Source organism: Vombatus ursinus, unplaced genomic scaffold (genome assembly GCF_900497805.2).
Source record: "Vombatus ursinus unplaced genomic scaffold, bare-nosed wombat genome assembly UNPS02014206.1, whole genome shotgun sequence".
In the NCBI taxonomy this organism is placed as follows: Eukaryota; Metazoa; Chordata; class Mammalia; order Diprotodontia; family Vombatidae; genus Vombatus; species Vombatus ursinus.
In genome coordinates, this window is record NW_020953984.1 from 250,852 (window position 1) to 271,330 (window position 20,479).

Consider the following 20,479-nt stretch of genomic DNA (forward strand, 5'->3'; position numbering starts at 1 on the left):
ATTTGTCTCCAAATAACTGTTGGCTTATTACACTGAGTCTCTGGTATGCTGGTAGAGTAACTGTGCATGATCCCAGGAAATCTAAACTCTAAATCAGGTGATCCATTTGTTCTCTGTTATTCTTGATATGTCCAGTGCCTCTTTGCATGATAAACTGCCTCTAGTACTTGTGCCACCCCGACTGTCCATGAAGTTCTTTGTCTGGTGCCCAATGTCTATGCACTGTGTTCTTTTCACTGAACACAGAGGACCCACAGACTCTTCTATTCCTTACTCTTTTCTTGGCAGCATTATTAAGTTGAATACTTCTGTGATTTTCATGGATTGCTCGGTGCTGCTAAGTGCTGGAGGGATGTAAATGAAAGTGATCTAGGCTGCTTTGCATCTTCTAGTTCAGCAGTTCTCAAACTTTTTGGTCTTAGGAACTATTAATACTCCTAAAAATTACTGAGGACCCCTCCCCACAAGCTTTTGTTTGTGTAAACTATATCTATTTACATTTAGCATATTAGAATTTAAAGCAGTGCTTAGCACAATACCTGACACAGAGTACAAGTTTAATAAATGTTTATTGACTATTTACATGTGTTATTATAAAAATAGTTTTTGCCTGTGGGTCTTCTAAAAGGGTCTTGAAGATCCCCATGGATCCCTGGATCATACTTTTAGAACTGTTCTTCTCATTCATTCTCCATCCAAGTAATCACCCTACCTAATTAGGTGATTTGATCTGATACTTCCTTAATTTTTATGGTGTTTCCAGGTGCCTTGCCCTGAGACATCTTCATTGCATATCCATTTAATTTTATCATTATAGACAAAGAGAAAGTTCATTGATAAAATTGAATCAATAGAACAATTAGAACAATAGATGATTAATAAAATAGATTTTTGTCTACCAAATATATATTTCTCTGCTACAAATATTAATGCTAATAACTTAATAAGCAAATAAAAAATCAACAGTTTTGTTATTCATCATTCTTTGTGGCTGTTCTGGAAGATTAGGTGGCACAGTGCATAGAGTGCTAGATCTGGAGTTGGGAAGATCTAAGTTCAAATCTGACCTCAGACACTAGCTAGCTTGTGACCCAGGGTGAGTCATTTAACCTCTGTTTGCTTCAGTTTCCTCATCTGTAAAATGGGGATCATATTAGGACCTACCTCCTGGGGTTGTTATGAGGATCAAATGAGATAATTGTAAAGCAGTTAGCACAGTGCCCAACACATAATAAGAGCTTTGTAAATATTAGCTATCATTGTTAATATAATACAGTAAAAGAAGTACTAGGAATCAGTTTTTGGGAACACTTTTTGGGTTGACTGTTTTTAAACACATGGTGAAAATATTTGAGCAAATCATTGATTACTTCAAGGAACATTTGAGTGGGAAAAGCTTCAACTTGATTCTCTGACCAGCAGGCAGCAGACTTGGGTAGTTTGAGGGAAGGGATGGGAATCAGCTTCTTTCTTCCTGTGCTTCCAAAGAAAATTTAAGCAATATAAATGGCTTGTGGAAAAACATTACTTGGTGTAGCCCAGTATCTTTTTGCCCTTTAGTTTAGTATGAAGCCTTTTTTTAAAAAAATTGCGTGCAATATGGCAAGAATATGTATTGTGAAATTTACATTTCAACACTTTAGAACTTGATAAGGAAGAGAATATAGAAATCCAAGGTTATTCATTCAAGGTTATTCTGATTTATTAAATTTCAGAGATCTTTTGAAACAGAGGGCATTGGCTAAAATGAAACAAAGATTAATTTGCTAAATACAGAGGTTCCTTGCAAATTCTATTTTTAAGGAGCCATGTTAGGAAATGTTATCTTTATTTATTGGATGTAGGAGGGCTTTTCACATTCTGCTGCAATAACCATGACCTACAGAAGCCTCTCTTATTCTAGACAGCAGCACGTATGCTCTAGCCTTTATCCACCTTGCATTAGGAAGTCTGTTTAAAACAAGATGAAACATCCCCTGTCCTGAAATCAGCAATCATAGCTTTTTTTTTTTAATGCTATTGTCTTGACCCACCTGCTTGTTCAAGGTTGGGAGGCACTCTTCTCAATCCCCTATTCTAAGCACCATTCCTTGGCTACTTTTTCATTCTCAGCTTGAATACTGAATTTAACCTGTGCCTATATTCCTACCTACTGTATGTATATCCTTGGTTGGTTTAGATCTCTTAATGCCAAATGTGGCCTGCTGATGTAACCTTGCTTATATCCTATGGTTTGGTCTAAAACCCTGGATTCTGTCTTGGGCTTTGCCCTTTTATTTAAAGTAACCATTCCTGCCAGACACCTGCTTCTTATGTGAAGTGAAAACAATCTCTGCCTTCCAGAAACTTATATTCTACTATTAGGATATAACATGTGAACAAATAAGTAATTATAAAATATGTACAAAGTATGTAGGTGGCTCAGTGGATATAGTGTTAAGCTCGAAGTCAGGAAGACCTGAGTTCAAATCCCTCCTTGGACACCTACTAGCTATGTAACCCCCTTCAAGTAACTTATTTTCCCTCAGCCTTAGTTCCCTCATGTGTAAAATGGGGATAATAGTAGCACCTACCTCACAGAGTTGTTCTGAGGATCAATTAAGTTAACATATGTAATGTACTTTGCAAACCTAAAAGTGCTGCCAAATAGACTAGTTTGTGTGGAATATAGAGTTCATGAGAGAGAATAATGTGGAATCGGTATGGAAAGGTAGGTTGGAGCCGGATTGCGAAAAGTTTTAAATGACAGAGGAGTTTGTATTTTAACTTGAAGGTAATAGAAAGCCACTGAAGTGTCTGCAAAAAGCAGGTGATGTGGTAGGAACTGTACTTTAGGAACATCTATTTCACAGCTGAATTAAAGAAAGAGATTCAAAGCAAAGAGCATGTGCCTCCAATTAGGATGCCACTATCAGTAGTCCAATAAGGGAAGCTAGGTGGATTCTGAAAGATTTATATTTTCAGAAGCATCACCTTTAAATAACAGTAAACATTACTATAGAAGGAAAGAATACCACTCCATGACACTTGACTGAATTGAATAGGTGAATTCTATTCTTATGGGCAGTTAGGTGTAGCAGGGGATAGAGTCCCATGCCTGGGGTTGGAAGACTCATCTTCCTGAGTTCAGATTGGGCCTCAGACACTTACTAGCTATGTAACCCTAGGAAACTTAACCATGTTTGCCTCAGTTTCCTCATCTGTAAAATATACTGCAGTATCTCTGCCAAGAAAACCCTAAATGGGGTCACGAAGAGTCATACACAACTGAACAACAACAAAGAAATGATGATTTCTTGGGTTAACAGATTGAAATGAAAATATTTTCTTTTCATTCTCAAAATACTGAAGGATCCATTATTCAAGCACTATTTTCATTTAGCTCTAAATGCTAATCAGATTTTATAATCATAACTCCTGGTATTTGTTTCAGATTACAAAGAAACTCATTCACCAAATTCTATGGAATCATTTACATTATTATTACAAGCAATTTTAGATGATGAAGACGATTGTTTGCATCACATTAGCTTTGTTCTTCTCCTGCATATTGACCCATTTATTTATGTCTGTCCATGCAGCATTTTTATTTTAGTAAAGACTCTTTTTCTTCAACCTTTATTTGAGCCAAATCAAATGATTTGAGAATTTATTTCGATTTAAACTCATTCAAGACCAGCAAAAGCCTAAACAAATCTAAAATAATGAGTCTCTTAGAACTGAAGCCTGGAGCTTTGAGCAGTGTCGCTCAGTGCTGATTGTCTGCCTTGCCCAGGGCTTTTCAGGTTGAAAATGATGTTTAAGCATTGCTATTCATGAATCTGAGTGCTACCTCTAAGGCAAAATACCACATGACCTCAGAACCAACGCTAAAAATTAACTTTTGTTTTAAAAAAAAATTATAAGCAACTTTTTTGCAAAAATAAATGCCCGGGAATTAATTGTCATATTCCTGCAGGTGAACTCCCACATTTAGGCTGTATGCTGCTGCTGAAAGTTACATATGTTCAGATATATTATCTAAATATAGTTCATGGGAAGATGTTGTGCATTATCTCTGGAATATTGCCCACCCTTCTCCAAGGGATACTGTGATTCCTGCGTGGAGGGCAGGAGAAGGGTCCTCTAGGCTAGTCATTGTGTTCTCTTCCAAAATAAAGGTGATGAGAGATTAGACTAGAATTACATCAATCTACGTCCATGAATATTGCTAATCTTTGGATACTGTTTTTAGGTTCAAGCATTTTTCCTGTTTGTTTTCCCTTCCTTCAAATGCTAGCTACACAAAAAGCCGTCACAAATAATGTATAGCAAGTAACTCCATTTATATAACAGATAGCAAATTGAATTTGGAGAAATTCTACAAGTTAGAACATACTCGGAAATATACAGAGTACATATGAGCTCTCCCACTGGGAATGAGATGAGTTGAGATGAGAGAGAGGAGAGGAGAGGAGGGGAGAGGAAATCTATGAGGAAATTCCCTAAATTCTCTAGGGAAGCAAGCTGGAAATCAGACGTGGTGCCGGCTGTCCCTACATCTAGCTCTCAAGGTCTGGCTTATCTTTTTTTCTCAAAGCAGAAATTAAGAAAATACCTCTCCTCTCCAAAGCTGTGGTACCAACTTTACCTCTGACACAGGTGCATCATTTTCTCTCCCAAATGTGGAATCATAAAGAGGTAGCAGCTCACAGACTCCTCAGGCCTGAAATTCAGGTGATAATAACAAAAAGAAAGAAGCAAGGAAGGAAGGCCTCAAAGTTGGTATTCGTTGATAGGAAGTAATTTAAGAAATAAGCAAACAGGAGAAATTCAGAGAAACATGACATGAATTGCATGGAACAATGGTTTAAACATACCACTCCTCTTCTCTAGAAGCTTCAATGGCTCCCCATTGCTTTTGGGATAAAATACATATTCTTTTTAAAGAGCTTTGCAATCTTGTTCCAACCTATCATTCTAGGCTCTTTACATTCCAGCCAAGCTGGCTTACTTCTCATTATTGTAATCCTATCTCCCATACATTTTCACACTGGAATGTGAATTCCTGGAATGCTCTGTCTCTTCACCTCTACCTCTTGGAAACCTTAGCTCTCTTCAAGGCCTATCCCCTCTCCCAGTTGTTAGTGCCCTTTGCCACCCTAGTCACTATGTATTTATAGAGGCTCTAGCTACTTCTCTTTGAAGATTTTTTTTTCTCCTAGTATAATGTAAGCTCCTTGAGGGCAGACACTGGCTAAGTTTTTGTTTTTTCATCCCCAGTACCTATAGCAATGCCTTCTTATAAAGTAAGAAACAAAAAGCATTTTAAAAAGTTATAAAAATACAATAGGTGAGCCATCAGGCAGTGCATCATGGTGGAAAGACTGTTAGCTTTAGAATCAGGAAGACTTAGTTTTATGTCCTGCCTCTCACATATACTGACCTTGGGCAAGTCATTCAGTAATAATAATAATTGCCAGCATATTATTTATAAATAAAAATATTTATTTATTTAGGGTTTGCAAAGTGCTTTTAAAAAAATCTCATTTTATGCTTAGCACAACCATGGGAGGTAGGTGATATTATTATCTTCATTTTACAGATGAGTAAACTGAAGCAGAGAGAGGTTAAGTGACTTGTCTAGGCTTACACAGCTGGTAACAGTTATGGCCCACAATCCAGGTAACATTCCTTTTGCACTTCTGAGCAAGGCCAATGCTGATGATGCTGATGCTGATCATGGCAGGCCATTGACTTAAAATGATGGAGGAAGGCTTTTTAAAGATTCAAGGAAGAGGAAGGCCGGAAGGCATAGTAGTAACACACGCTCACCATGTCAGTTAAAATGAAATCTTATGTGACACAATCCTTGCCAGTTACTGATTTAATGCTTTTGTGCCCTTCACCCAATGGGCCCCTTCCCACAAAGGAATTTGATGGGGGGGGGTCTTACCCCAAAGATGGAAGTTAAGCTTTTCTCCATCTCTTTACCTCTGCCTCCATCCTGATTAACTCTGGGAAAATCTCTAAAACAAAGCTGAAGTGTTATTTATGCTTAAGGTTTCCTGAAAATGTGGTTAACAAAGTACCTTCTAGAAAAAAGTACTCAGTCAAAATGAGTATCAGATATAGGACTGTTAATTATTTCTTCTACAACCACAACAAAAAATGCTTAGGACATAAAAGCATGAAAAAAATATTTTAAAAAGTTAAAATACCTGAAGTAGTCCATAATACTCATTGTATTCCTCATAGAAAGTAAAGACAGTTTTGTGAAAGTGCTGAAACATATTATATCCTTGACTTGTACTGTCTAAGATCTTCGGGCCATCCACACATGGTTTTCTTGTCTTTCAGTTGAAGGATTCTACTCGTGGTAGTGATTTTCTCTTCTTAGAAGTGTGCTGTTGTGGAGGACCACTTTCTGCTGGATAGTTAGCACCAAATTCAAGAACTCTGGAAAGTTTTGAACTCACAAGGAAATTGCCAAGGCTGGAAATGTTCATTTCTCAGGGTGATCACTAGTTGCTACCCCGTGTTCAGTGAAAGAAATAGAAGGCAGAAAGGGCTTAGGCTCATCTAGACAAGAACATAGGCTTACTCCCATGTGCTATGTTGTAAGCAGCCATTACTTCTGGGGGACAGAGGATAAGCTAGCAAGAGGGTGTGGACCTACCATTCCATTGGTATCCAGGATTTCGGATAAGGAAGTTCCTGCTATCAATATAGGTCAGCACCTAAAGGCAAATAGGTGGCACAGTGGAGAGTGCTAGAGTTAGGAAGACATAAGTTCAAATCCTGCCTCAGATACTTAGCAACTGTGTGACCCTGGGCAAGTCACTTAATCTCTGCTTCACTTTTCCTCCACTGTAAAATGGGAGAAATAATAATACCTACCTCCCAAGTGAGAATCAAGTGAGACATTTATAAAGGACTTAGCACACTGGCATGTTTTTTGTCTTTCAATTTTTTTCAATTATGTCTGACTCTTTGTGATCCCATTTGGGGTTTTCTTGGCAAAGATACTAGAGTGGTTTGCTATTTCCTTAGGGCAAACAGAGATTAAGTGACTTGCCCAGGGTCACACGGCTAGTCAATGTCTGAGGCCAGATTTGAACTCAGGTCATGCTGACTTTGGGGCCAGCACTCCGTATCCACTGCACCTTCTATCCACTGCCTTCTGATGAGGTAGCTGAGTAGTGCTTAGATAGACTGCCAGGCCTGGAGTCAGAAAGACCTGAATTCAAATCTTGACTCAGACACTGACTAACTGTGTGACTCTGGGCAAGTCACTTAACATATGTTTGCATCAGTTTCCCCAGCTGTAAAATAAAGATAATAATAGCACTTTCCTTCCATGGTGGTTGTGAGGATCAAATGAACTTATAATTGTAAAGCACTTAGCATAGTGCCTGGCACATTGTAAGTGCTATATGATGTTACTGATGATGATAATGATGATGCTATATATTGTTCTCTTTGCTTCATATGGCAAAATGGAAATTTTAATTTTTTAATATATAACATTTGTAGAAAGGAAGTGTGGTATAGTGCAAAGGATACTGAACTTGGAGTCAGGAGACCTGTGATCCTTAAGATCCTGGCTTCACCATGTATTAATTGTGTAACCGAAGCACAGTGTCTGTGAGCCTTAATTTGTTAATCTGTTAAATCTTGGAGAATTTGCACACTCACATTCTCACACAGTGAAACACATGGGGCATTATCTAAAATCAACAAGGCTAATTTAAAAGATATTGTTGTCCTTGTAATATTTCAACAACTGAGCTAAAATAACTCGAAGACCAATCTTCAAAAACAGTTTTAATCACCCAGGCTTTCTCATTTGACCACAAAAGGACCATGAGCTATTAATGATTATAACCTGTCAAAGCACAATTGGAGACAGACATACATTGTCTTTAATTTAAAGTCCCCTTCTGTATTACCTCCCACTAAAAGCATTAACCAATCTTAGATACTTTTTTATTTTATTTTTAATTTGTGGAATAAAACAATCATTTCTAAAACATAATACCATAAATAAAAAAGTCATGACTACATGAAACTGCAAATCTACTATGCACAATTCAACAAAGTTATCATGTAAATTTCTTTTTTTCTTTTTGCTGAACAAGTTGTGATATATGATTGTGATGGAATACTACTGTGCTATAAGAAATGATGAGCTCAGTGATTTTAGAAAACATGGAAAGGCTTGCACAAAATAATGAAGAGCAAAACGAACAGAAGCAAGAGAACATTGTATACAATAACAATAAAATACAATAAAACAGCAATATTGTTTTAAGAATGACTTTGAGTGAATAAGTTATTTTGGCTCTTATAAATAACCACATAACTATAAAGAACAGATGAAGAAATATACAATACGCATGCAGAGAAAGAACTGATAAATAGAAGTATGTATAGCATAATTTTACATATACATACCTATTTAATGGCAATCTTAGATACTCTAAATCTTGATTGGATTTTTTTTCTTAGAAATGTTAAGTTCTAAAAGGCATCCTTTTCCAGAATACATTTTTTTCCATCAACATTAAGACTTTTTTTTTTTATTTGTCAAATCTTTATTGGGTAAGTGGGGAAGGTTGGCAGGGTCCAGCTTAGTCTTTCTTGGCAGCAGCCTTCCTCATGGCAGCTAGGACGTTGCTGAGCTCCTCTGTCTTCCTCTTGGCCCAGATGCGAGTTCTCACCCTTTTTTTTTTTGATGAACTTAAGGGCTTGCTTATCCTTGGAGACCTTTAACAATTCCATGGCCTGCGTCTCATAAGGGGCAAATCCACACACCTCTGGGATCATATCTCTCACAAATTTGGTGTGTTTGGTCAAACGCCCACAGTGGCGGCTTGGAAATGTTTTTGGTAACTTTGTGGCCCTTGTTGAGGCCTACGGCCATGGGGTATCAGATGACCATGGCTGCAGTGCTACTATAGGCCCAATGGCAGCCACAACAGAAGGAACATTGAGACTTTTTTGATCTGTATATTCACTTTCTATTATTTTCTTCAGAATAATAGGCTTTCTAGCTGCCACATTCTCATCTGCACTGACCACCTCTCCAAGTAATTTTAACATTATGCAATTGAACTTGATTCTTAAGGTGAATGAACCAACCAGCATTTTTAGTAAGTTTCTTTGCTATTCCTTTCCATTTTCTTTCACTGCCTTAAATAAACTTGAAGTTTTGTTTTGTTTTTTTTTGTTTTGTTTTTTTCTGAATGACTGCACTGCTAAGAGGAAGATGTTGTTGGCTTAAGTCTTCAATCCATTCAGCTAAAAGGCACTATTATTCCAATATCAGACCTAAACTATAAGAAGACTGGCCCAAGTTAGGCCTGGTCCCCACCAATAGGTTTGTATAATCAAAAAAGTCTGGAGACTAAGGAGTTGTCTAAGTCTCAAAGAAGTAAATGACTTAGCCACACAAAGGTCATTAAGTGTCAAAGAGGCATCAGTTGAAACAGAGGAATCTATATCTTCTTAAGTCCAAGTGCAGACAAATACCAGTTTGGAGCTGCCTTTGATTTCAACATATTGCTCCAAATTCCTCTCTGGGTTGTACTTCTGACTAATCTTGAGACAGCTAGGTCTTGCAGTGGACAGAGTGCTAGGCCTGGAGTTAGGAAGATCTGAGTTCAAATCTAGCCTCAGATATTTCCTCTCTGTGTGACCCAGGAGAAGTAATTTATTTAACCTCTGTTTGCCTCAATTTCCCAATCTGTAAAATGGGAACAATAGGGAGCACCTACCTCCCAGGGTTGTTGTGAGGATCAAATGAGATAATAATTGTAAATGAGATAATAATTGTAAAATGATTAGCACAGTGCCTGGCATATAATGAACACTTTATAAATGTTAGCCATTATTAATATCTCCATAAGACTTTCTCTATCATGGCATAGAACTATCTTAGGTAGAGTGAAACTCTACCCCTAGATTACTTCTCACATGGGAAGTACTCTTTGCCCCTACAGCTTCTTTTTCTGGCTGGTTTGTCCCAGAACCTCCATGTTAACGATAAGGCTCAGGCCAAATGTGTCTTCATTCCTCTCCAAGCTGTATTTGGAACTAAAGATTTTACTACGTGTTCAGAGCTGGAACCTTCATTGCCATTCTGAACCCCCTTATTCCTTTAGAATTTGAGGGTAGGGACAAGATTTCTTTCTACTTGTATTTGTATTTCCAGAGCTTACAAAGTGCTTGGTACATAATAAGTGCATAATAAATGCTTGCTGCCTAGCTTTGATGTCAAGATGAAGAAACTACATCAAGCAGAGGCAAACTTCAGAAATATTCAGAACTCTTATAAGGTAGCCAGATGCCATATCATTTAATTAATGATGAGCATGAAGAGATGAACAAGAGTTCCATTGTACTTACCCACTGTCTATCAAAACCCCAGCTAGGATAACTAGCCTATCAAAATTAATGAGTAAAGCACACCCTAATGAGCTGGAATCTAGTCTGGCATGGTGAACAGATATGAGAGGTTTAGAACAAGTGAGATATCCTAGAACATCCCTGACCTTTGAGGGAATCTGTATTTGAACTGAATTTCAGCATCAAGAGACCTTTTGCCCTTCTGCTCCATGGGGAGATAATGTCTAATCTGAGCTTGCCTTAAAATAGCTACTGCATTTGACAGATTACTGCCCAGTCAATTTTTAAAATAATTAATTTACTTTTAAATTACTTGTTAAATTAAATTACTTATTATTTATTGCCTGGGGAGTAAATAGAATTCTTCCCACCCACACATGCCATAGTAACAACAGAAAATAACAAACTAGTAATTGGATTAAAGAACTATTATATCTTCACCATCCTTTTTAGTGTATATATACATGTGTATATGTAAAATTACCATTCCTCCTCAACCCTACAGCTTCTTTTTATGCCACCCCCATTGTACTTCAAATGGAGAACAGAAGATATGCATGGGGACTGGAAGGGAATTCTTCAAAGCATTTAGGTTATTTGTATTTTACGTAATGTTACTCTATGTATATAATGATAAAGTCTGGACAAACTAAGGCAAAGGGAGGAGAGAGTACACATAAATAAAGTTAGACTAATTAATGATTCCATAAGTGCATTCTCTGAATACCCAAGAAAATTGACAAGCCTCTGGGGATCGAGCTTACTCATGATTATTATAGTCGGAGCTGCCTGGGCTCTGCTTAACATAGTTTAGGGCTTTTTTAAAGGCCTCTAGTTCCGTTTGCCTTCTGGAGTATAAAACAGGGCTAGCCCTAATTCCCATGGTCCTCTGACTCAGCCAGGCTAGTTTCCCAGGACTGTTATGGGTGCTACCACATTTCGCAGTACTAGAACCAACATTAAGACCCAGCTGATGGTGGAGCCAATTAGCACATGTCTTCTTCTATCCTTTTCATGTGTGTACCAACACAAACTTGGTGGTCTGTACACTATCCATAATGAACTGCATTTAGGACTCTGCTCCTAAAAATCTGGCACTGCCATATATGAAAAAAGTAACATCATGTTATAAGTAAAAAACTTAAAAAAGAAATCGGCCTTAATTGTTTTATTTTCTTTCTCTGATCTTTACTTTGGCAAATGCTATGTATTCCCATTGACCAGCTGGCATCTAAAATTCTGACGTTCATTTTTTCAGTGGATGGAATATTACTTTTATGTTGTTACAGTTGGTTAGTTGGTATAGATAGCAACAGGAAGGTCTTTCTTTATGAACATATGCTGAATAAAAATTCACAGGTAAGAATTTTTAAAAAACAGAGAGAAACACATGTAAATATGTGTACACAAAGAATGAACAGACTTGGGGAACACCTGTTGAGAAAAATATATGCCAGGTGGGAAGCAAACTCTCCTGCTGGTCTTTTCCTTCCTCTCCTTGCCTGCAAACTCAATTCACATTTGCAGAGCTGTATCCCAAAAAGTGTTGCTTTTTCCTCTCAGGGTTTTGACTCCAAACTCCATTTATGTTTTATTAAGCCCCAAGGATAATGATTTGCTGGTAAAATTTCTGTTTTGTACTGAGTAAGAGGTCTAAGATAGAATAACCAGTTTGGAGTCAGCCCATCAACAAATTTTTTTTAAACTCCTACTATGTGTCAAGCACTGTGTTCAGTGCTGGGGGTACAAAGAAAGGCAAAAAACAATGACTGCTCCAAGGAGCTCATGGCCTATAAACCCCTTCTCAGCATATTATTTCTAAATAAATAAAATAAGATACATAAAATTGCAAAGGAAACCAATTATAATGAGATATAGGTATCAAAATATTTTTTAAAAAAATTAATATATCCCAAGTTAAGAAGCCACCCTCTAACCCAACTCAAATAGTTCCCTTTATGTTTTAGCTTAAGATTGTACTTTGCATTGTCTTAACTATTCCATGTTCTGTTAAGCCATCCCAAATTATATTGCCCTAAAGGTCATCTAAAATTAGATTACCTTGATGTTTCTTTGCACTTAGTATATTCTCACTTTCAAGCCTGTTGGGCTTAAAGGCAGCATGTTGTATAAATTTTACAGAACTATACAACATGGGAGCCTGGTGTATAGATTGATGTTTTCCTTCTTTTACCTTTTTGCTTGTCAATTCACCTTCTTGTTATGGTTCATTCGTTTTAGTCATATCTGACCTTTCATGATCCCATTTGGGGTTTTCTTCGTAAACATACTGTAGTGGTTTCCTAGTCACACAACTAATAAGTGTCTGAGGCCAGATATGAACTCAGGAAGATGAGTTTCTCTGACTCCTGGCCTGGCACTCTATCCACTGTGCCACCTAGCTGCCCAAATGAGTAGAATTCACCAATCCAATTCAGTCAAGTGTCATGGAATGGTATTCTTTCCTTCTAAAGTAATGTTTCCTCTTATTTAAAGGTGATGCTTCTGAAAATATATGTCCTTCAGAATCCAGCTATGAACTCAAAAGTAAGGTTAAAAGGACTGTGAATGAGCAGAGGCAGTGTGGCAGAGTGGATAAGAGTTGGCCTTAGAATCGGGAAGACGTAGGTTCAAATCTTGCATCTGATATAGACTAGCCAGGTGGCCCTGAGCAAGTCATTTGAACCCCTTTGATCCTCAGCTCCTCATAGTCAAATGAGGAGGTTAGCCGAGATGGCATCTGTAGTCCCTTCCATTTCTAACTTTATAATCCCATCTTCTGCTCTTGATAAGCTTTTAATAAGACTTTAAATGGGGCAGGTAGGTGGTGCAGTGGATAGAGCACCAGCCCTGGAGTCAAAAGTACCTGAGTTCAAGTTCAGCCTCAGATACTTGACACTTACTGTAAGACCCTGGGCAAGTCACTTAATCCTGATTGCCTCGCCCCCCCCCCCAAAAAATGCTGTGAATGACAGATAAGATCCAGAAAGCTCATGGACTTTGCCCCTCAGGTCAGTTGCTTGTGTGAAAACTAGAAATATTATATTCTAAAAATGAAAATATAGTTAGGAACTGGATATATTATCTGCAGAAGGAATGGCAGCTGATAGAGTTAACTACCAGTAGAGGGAGACAAAACTGCTAATATGAGTGAATAGTCTGAGACCTTTCAGTGTAACCCTACATGCCTTCAAAGGGCCTGAGGGCACCATTTTATTTCAATGTTGAGTCATTGATGGAGCATAGTGGAATGTAAAGACTGGGAGAAGAGTTGAAAGATCTGCATGTTAGTCTAAGCTGATCTGCTAATTCCCCCTGAGATCTTGGGCATCACATGCTCCCTGAACTCAAAACATTCATAACCCTGAGCTTTGTATGACCACCATGGCCCAGTGGGGGATGCTATGTGTGACCCTGCTACCTGTTAGTCTTTTTCTGGGAATCCCTCATTTTCATCTGTGAGGCTGAATCAAAAAAACATTTGCAACTACAAGTAAAAATCAGTGGTTAGTTCTTCATGCTTGGGCAGTGTGGGTAGCATAGTAGGACATTTTTTTTCTAGCTAGCCCAGGAGAAATAGGCAACCAACATCACTAGTTTCAGGAAGATTTTTGTGTTAGCATTGGTTTTATTAATTACATAAACTTAGATAACTTTTGAAGAAGTGACGTGAATGACATTAAAAAAAATCTTATCTTGAGTGATTTTGCCATATTCGGGGCAATTTGCTGGAGTGTGAAGCATATTAGACCTAGTCAGCTGAAGCTCTGGTTTGAACCTTGTCTCCAGTACTTATTAACCGTGTAACCATGGGTAGTCCATCTAAGTACTCTAAGCCTCAGTTTTCTTTTGTGCAAAATGATGCCTCTAACTCCTTCCTGTAAGGATTGTTGTGAAATTCAGTTGGGGTAATGGGTGTAAAGCACTTTGTAAATCTTAAAGTGCCAAATTAGCTGCAGCGATTATTATGTCCCCCGAGCACAGTTTGTTAAAGGATTTGAATTGTCATTTGCTTTTTAGAACATTGTTGTATTTCTAATTCTTTTTTATCTACCTATTTTGCTTGGAATGTGAGTCTTAAAGCAAACTTCAAAACCTTTTAAATATATAATAATAATAATAATAATGTAATTAATAATAATTAATGTTATAATAATAGCTCCCAAAGTCTTAGTTTTTAAAGCTTAACTATTAAAGTGTAAAACTGCACCAAGACTTTTGTGACTTTTTGTGCTGTAAGGTTCTGCAAAGTGCTTTGCTAATGTTATCCCATTTGATCTTCATAAAAACCCTATCAGGTAGTTGCTGTTTTAGTCCTTATTTTACAGATTAACTGTAAAACTGAGGCAGAAAGGTTCAGTGACTTGCCAATGTCACACACTCTGTCCACTTCTCCACTTAGTGGCCTGTATTACCCATATTACATATATGTGACCATATCCTCTGCTCATGTTTTGAACCTTCCTAGGTTTTATTTTCTCAGAAGATGACTAGATCTGGATTTTATCCATTGTAACAAGTTCGGTGTGGAATCTGCTACTTCTGATGTACTGTTGTCTTTTAATTTATTCAGAGCAATGATTGTCTTAGTTAACCTACAGTTTTTGTCAGATTTGTAATTTTTTATATGTTTAAGTATTTCACACACACCAACAAAAACAGGAAGGTGTGTTTCCAATGTGGAAAATTACAACATAGGTTGAGAATAAATACTAGATTTATACCATTTTTATCACTCTACTGGATTTTGCTTTACCAACTCTCTGTTACTATTTCTTCTGTAAGATCTACCACAGACACATATATAATCCAGAGAAAAACAATATATAATTGTATGTCTACATTTTGTAATGTACCAAGCAGAAACTCTTTTATATTCTAAAATGAAAAACTCTATATAATATTTAATAACCAATACTTTTTAAAAAATCAATCTGCACACTAGTTTGGTCATGGTAGTCATTTTGAATAAGGTGAAAATAAGTAACTTAACACTCCTCCTTCCACATTTTAATTCACATAAGCTTCTAATAGCTAATTGGAAAATATATTCAGATGCTGCCTATTGTCATACCATATGTGCAAGAGTATGGAGTTAAATGGCATTTATCCAGACTCTAACAGAAATTCTTACCCTTTACACATTCTGTACTCAGCTTTTATGAGAAGGATAAAAATAGCAACTGAACAAGCTGACATTGAGATTTTTTTCTTTAAGCTACTACTCCCAGGATATTTTATAAGATTGGTATAGATTTCAATCCTTTTAAAATTTCTACATAATTAAAAATTGTTTAGAAAGCAACTCTGAGGTTGAGTTTCTTGAGTCTAAAGCACCTCCTGACTCATGAAAGTGTGTGTATGTATATTTGTGTGTGTATGTATATGTGTATATATTACGTATATATACATATTTGAAAAAATGTCATGTATGCTAACTTTCAGTTAACATGAATAGTAAAACTGATTCTCCCATTCATTTAACATTCTGTATGAAAGTAAGTTTCATATAAATTCATAGACCATTTTTTAAAAAGTTATATTGTGGGGCAGCTGGGTGGCACAGTAGATAGAGGACTGGCCCTGAAGTCAGGAGGACCTGAGTTCAAATCTGGCCTCAGACTAAATACTTGACACTTATGTGTGACCCTGGGCAAGTCACTTAACCCAACTGCCTAAGCAAAAAAAAAAAAATTAAAAAAAATAAAAAGTTATATTGTGCCTTATATTGCAGCTAGGGGGCACAAAGCTAGACCTGGAGTCAGGAAGACACATTTTCCTGAGTTCAAATCTGGCCTCTGGCACTGAGCTGTGTGACCCCGGGCAAGTCACTTAACCCTGTTTACCTCAGTTTCCTCATCTGTAAAATGAGCTGGAGAAGGAAATGGCAAACTACTTCAGTATCTTTGCCAAGAAAATCCCAAATGGATTCAGGAAGAGTTGGACATGACCGAACATTAACAAAAAATACCTTATATTCTTCACAGATATGTAATTTCACTGGTGTTAGGTGTTCCTTTCATGGCAATGGTCTTCAAAGTTTCTGTGTTCACAAGATTCATCACCCTGCAGCCAAACCTCCTTGACCTTAGCTAGGCTTGTCCTCAGACAATAGGCATTGCCCATCACTAAAACCATACTCACAGCCGTTTAAGCTTGGTGGAACCTGCTAGAACTGGCCACTTCCATGGCATGGCATTTACAGCTACACAAAGATGTTGTGGCATTAAAGGAGCATTTCAGCAGAGGCTTTATGTATTAGTATTACTATGTCCTTCAGCCTAAGTTTTAATAAGTTGCACACATTGAAAGGGAGGGGGGAGAGAGAGAATGCAAGAGAGCTTGAGAGAAACATAGCTTTATTTGCTTAGATGTCTAAAGTGTTTACATTGTTTCAAGTCACAAATAAGTAGTGATAATGGGAGAGAAGAACTTACACCTAAAGATACAGCATGGAACTATTTGTTGTGAAGTCCAAATGCCTCTTACAACCTCTTCAAGACTCAGCTCAAAGGCTGTGTTTTGCAGAAGGCTTTTCCTTGCTCCCCATGAACCTAGTGCATTTCTCCGTAAAGTACCTTTTCTCCACTCTTATGTATCTCACTCTATGTGTGTTGCCCCCTCTACTACCATGTAAGCTCCTTCAGGGCAAAGACTGTTTTTGTTTTTCTTGGTATGCTCAGCACTTAGCTGACTGGCATATAATATGCACAAAAATAATAATAATATATATCTCCTCATTCCTCACCTGGCTGCACTATCTTGAGACTTCTCTGACTGACTTGTCCAATGTTGCTCCAGGAAACTCATTATTGGGATAATCAAATCATTCTGTAAGATTTCATCAATCAGCCTTGATTCATCAATCTACCTCATTCCCACATTTTGCCTCTTTGGAGGGTAGGGCCACGAATTCCTAGCTTTCATTTAAGGAGAGAGTTCAACTCAGGCATTTCCTCATTCCTCATCTGACTGCAGTACCACGGGGTCTCTGACTGACTCCTCCACCATGATGCCTTTGCTCGGCCCCTGATTTTCAGCTTCCTTTTGTGCTTTGTCTTTCCCCGCTAGATTGCAAGCTCCTTGGAGGCAAAGGCTGTCTTTCTTTCTTCATTTTTGTCTCTCCAAGCTCCAGCCATGTTGTAGGGGCTTAATAAATGATGATTGAAATGTTGATTGACTTAAATATTTGTTGTAATTGTTGTTAGTCTGAGCGTATGGACAGAAGATGGGCTGATCACATGGCAAGCACAAGGGATAACTGTGATAAGCCTGAGTGGTCCTCTGATATTCTTGCCTTGAGAGGGGACATTAAGGAAGGTCCCCAGTTTGATGAGTGGACCATTGTAATGAACCTAATGTTGGGCATGGACAAGAGGTGCACAAGATGGACAGGCATGGATGGGCTGCGCTCTACATAATTGGAGGAAATTTCCACATTAATGAGACTACAGAACCATTTGAGCATTCCAATTCACACAGAATAAATCTCTCCAGTTTCAGCAGGCTTCTTCTGAATTTGTCTCCTCTTATGTAAAAAGGAACAACTATATTTTACAAAAATATGTGTGTTTGTATACATTTATTACAAACACGTGCATACATGTAAACAATTAGGAAAAATGCAGAATTCAATAAAAGCTGTAAGTCTTATTGTTGATACTCTTCAGTTTTCAGAGGTTTAAATATCTTTGTGGTGATGTTCTTTGAACCAAATGCATTATATTATTAGACATAGTGCTCTTAAAAACATCAGTCTGGGCAGAGCCAAGGTGGCAGAGTAAAAGCAGGGACTCTCTTGAGCTCTCCCCCAAACCCCTCCAAAAACCTGTAAGAAGTGGCTCTAAAAAATTCTAGAGCAGCAGAGCCCCCCAAAAGACAGAATGAAACAAATTTTTGGCCCAAGATAACTTGAATGGTCAATGAGAAAGGTCTGTTGTTCCTGGTTGGGAGAGGAACACAGTTCAGCTTAGGCCACACCGACAAAGGTAGGGCCCAACAAACCCAGAGCAGGCCTCAGAGGACTGAATCATGGGCAGCTGTGGAAGTTTCCAGACATCTCAACCCACAAATACCAAAGATAACTTAGAAGTTCAGTGGGAAAGGTCTGTCAAACCTCGGTGAGAAATGAGCATGGTCCAGCCCTGGCCCTAGCGTAGACCCAGGGTGGCATCCACAGTGGCAGCAACTGCTTCTAGAGCTGTCAGCTCACAGACAGTGGGGGAATTGAGCAGCTAATCATAGGGGGATTGCAGGGATCTCTTTGCTGGTGCTTAGGCAGGAATTTCTTGCATTGCCCGGGCTTGGATCTGGGTCCCATTCCTGGGTGGCAATCCTGGGGCGAGGAGGAGCACTGAAATAACAGAGCTTGTAGCAGCAGCGGAGAGGGAATCCTCCTCACAGTTCCAAGCAGAAAAGAGTACTTGTGGTCACTCACAGATTAGAACACTGGCCAGGAGAGGAGTAAACACCTCGCCTTAGATCACTACCACCTTGGAAGAACTGAAAACTTAGAGGTCCCTAGAAGTATCTCTGAAAACAGCTGCACAAAACCCCTGAAGTTTGGGGCAGTACACCCTCCACACTGGAAGCAGACCCCTACCTTAACAAAGAGTTACAAAGTCAAGTAATTGGCTGGGAAATTGAGCAAACAGAGGGAAAAAACTCAGACTATAGAATCTTACTTTTGTGACAAGGAAGAGCAAAACATACAATCTGAGGAAGACAACAAAGTCAAAGATCCTACATCTAAAGCCTCCAAGAAAAATTTGAATTGGTCTCAGGCTATGGAAGAGCTCAAAAAGGATTTTGAAAATCAAGTAAGAGAAGTAGAGGAAAAATTGGGAAGAGAAATGAGAATGATGCAAGAAAATTATGAAAAACGAGTCAACAGCTTGCTAAAGGAGACCCAAAAAAAAATACTGAAGAAAATAACACCTTAAAAAATAGCCTAACCTAAATGATGAAAGAGGTCCAAAAAGCTAATGAGGAGAAGAATGCCTTGAAAAGCAGAATTTGCCAAATGGAAAAGGAGGTCCAAAAACGCACTGGAGAAAATAATTCCTTAAAAATTAGAATGGAGCAAATGGGAGCTAATGACTCTATGAGAAATCAAGAAACTATAAAACAAAACCAAAAGAATGAAAAAAATAGAAGACAATATGAAGTATCTCATTAGAAAAACAACTGACCTGGAAAATAGATCCAGGAGAGATAATTTAATTTAATTTTATTTTATTCTATTTATTTATTTATTTTGCTTTTGGTGGGACATTCAGGGTTAAGTGACCTGCCCAGGGTCACACAGCTAGTAAGTGTCACGTGTCTGAGGTCAGATTTGAACTCAGGTCTTCCTGACTTCAAGGCTGGTGCTCTATCCACTGCACCACCTAGCTGCCCCCAGGAGAGATAATTTTAAAATTATTGGACTACCTGAAAGCCATGATCAGGGGAAAAAAAGAGCCTAGATATCATCTTTCAAGAAATTATCAAGGAAAACTACCTTGATATTCTAGAACCAGAGGGTAAAATAGAAATTGAAAGAATCCACTGATCACCTCCTGAAAGAGATCCCGAAAGGAAAACTCTCAGGAGTATTGCAGCCAAATACCAGAGTTCCCAGGTCAAGGAGAAAGTATTACAAGCATCTAGGAAGAAACACTTCAAATATTGTGGAAACAAAATCAGGATAACACAAGATTTAGCAGCTTCTACATTAAAAGACCAGAGGGCTTGGAATATGATATTCTGGAGGTCAAAGGAGCTAGGATTAAAACCAAGAATCACCTACCCAGCAAAACTGAGAGAATTGAGGGAGGAAAATTGACATTTAATGATGTAGAGGAGTTTAATGTATTCTTGAGAAGTCAGAACTAAATACAAAAATTGACTTTCAAATACAAGACTCAAGAGAAGCATGAGAAGGTAAACAGGAAAGAGAAATCATAAGGGACTTACTAAAATTGAACTGTTTACATTCCTACATGGAAAGATGATATTTGTAACTCATGAGACCTTTCTCATTATTAGGATCATTGGAGGGAATAGATAGATAGATAGATAGATAGATAGATAGATAGATAGATAGATA

General features: G+C 37.9%; 2 pseudogenes; one reads left to right on the forward strand and one right to left on the reverse strand.

The window, feature by feature from the left end:
* Positions 1-8,562: 8,562 nt before the first annotated feature.
* Positions 8,563-8,923, reverse strand: LOC114041922 (annotated as a pseudogene).
* Positions 8,924-17,606: 8,683 nt separating this feature from the next.
* LOC114041921 overlaps positions 17,607-20,479 on the forward strand; it is a 22,000-nt pseudogene continuing 19,127 nt past the window's right edge.